Below are 1,642 nucleotides of genomic sequence, written 5' to 3' on the forward strand. Positions count from 1 at the left end.
TCCTTGAAAAGCAACACACAAAAAACCCCAAAAAATAAATTTAAAGTTTGCGCTTTCGGGGGATTGCCGTGACCTAACGTGTCACCTAACTTACCCATATTAATGCGAAAAGGCAACAAGATATTATTTCCTACTTTCGGTGTTTGTGTCGGCCGCCACAACAGTCCTTAAGTAGATCAACAATAAGACTTTATAATCCAATCCTCTATCCCTTCTAGAGAAGTGTTTACAGTTAACCCAAATCACTCGCCTTTCGCATAAGCCAAGGTCCACGTCAAAGGCGTTTTCCTAAGTCTTAGGGTCTCCAAACCTATTGGTTCACTAGGTCATTCTTAGAATTTATGCTTTCAACTTCTCTCTGTAAACCAATATATCTGTCACGCCCCAATCCCCGCCAATTTTGGTCGGGTTTGGTCACGTCAACAGACGCGAACGCAGAGCCTCTGTTGTCCGCCCAAGGCATCAACAAACATATAATATAAGCATTAACAGAGAATTGCATATATAATACAAGGCTTACTCGCTGAGGGCAAAGCAACAACGGAAGCGATAAGCTCTAAGCTAAATATACAAAACACATGATACTTTATTTCTTTTGAACCAATATTCAAAAAAGTAAATAATACAATTACATTCCATTTAACATCGTATCTTTTACATTTTAGTCATCACCCAAATAATGATTTGTTTTCACTTTACATACCATAATCACAAAATAAAGTTTACATGTTATAACAAAAAAGGGATATGACTTACAAAATGCATTAAAGTCGCCCGTGTGGGCCGCTACCTACTGCGCCAAACCCTTTGCCTCGCCGTCCTCCGCCGCCGCCGCTTCGTGCTAGTAGGACTGTAGGGTTAGTGGTGTGGAATACACGAAGTTTCAGTTGGGCGCCGGCATCTGACCTCGCACCGACTTACCATGGTTATCAGGCATAAGCTATTTTCAAAGGCGAAGAAAAGTAACCAATTACTAATGCAAAATAAAATCCATTGCTGCCAAGAAAGGATTCAGTAGATATTACAATTCATGCAAAACATGAAATGAGCATGCTCCAATTCATGATCAAACTTGGCTCCTGACCCAATCTTTGCCGGTTAACGTCTGTTAACCCCAATAATCACAACCTCAAAATCCCTTGATACGGCGGGACTCGAACGCTCCCTAGGGACCGTCAACTGGTGGGACTTTACCGGCCCAGTGGTGACACTCCGAGCAGCACGCTCGAGCGGAAGCGACCTCCCTCAAGCCAAGACGAAAGGGTGAGTGTCGATCTAATCTCAAATAGGATTCATAGCCACTAGTCACAATGCCAATATCACGATCTAGGTCTCTTACCTATTTTATTTTTGCACTTCAAGGCTTATCTTCGACCATGTCACTAAGTGGTGTCAAACTATTTTCACCGGTTCATCTTCAATGCATCTTGTTTCTTATGTCAATGACACCCTTGTTTTCTATGTCCAAGTCCATTCAGTTACATCATCACATGTCAGAGGTCCAATCACACAGGTCCGTTTTGTCTTTATCATTCTCTCTGTTCAACTACGTTATAAGATAAAAAATGAAGTCAAACAAGTTCCACATGTGCTACACTACTATGCCCATGAATGGATATATAGATATATGCTCAAAAATTAT

The sequence above is a fragment of the Ananas comosus genome, unplaced genomic scaffold (genome assembly GCF_001540865.1).
Source record: "Ananas comosus cultivar F153 unplaced genomic scaffold, ASM154086v1, whole genome shotgun sequence".
NCBI classification, from domain to species: domain Eukaryota; kingdom Viridiplantae; phylum Streptophyta; class Magnoliopsida; order Poales; family Bromeliaceae; genus Ananas; species Ananas comosus.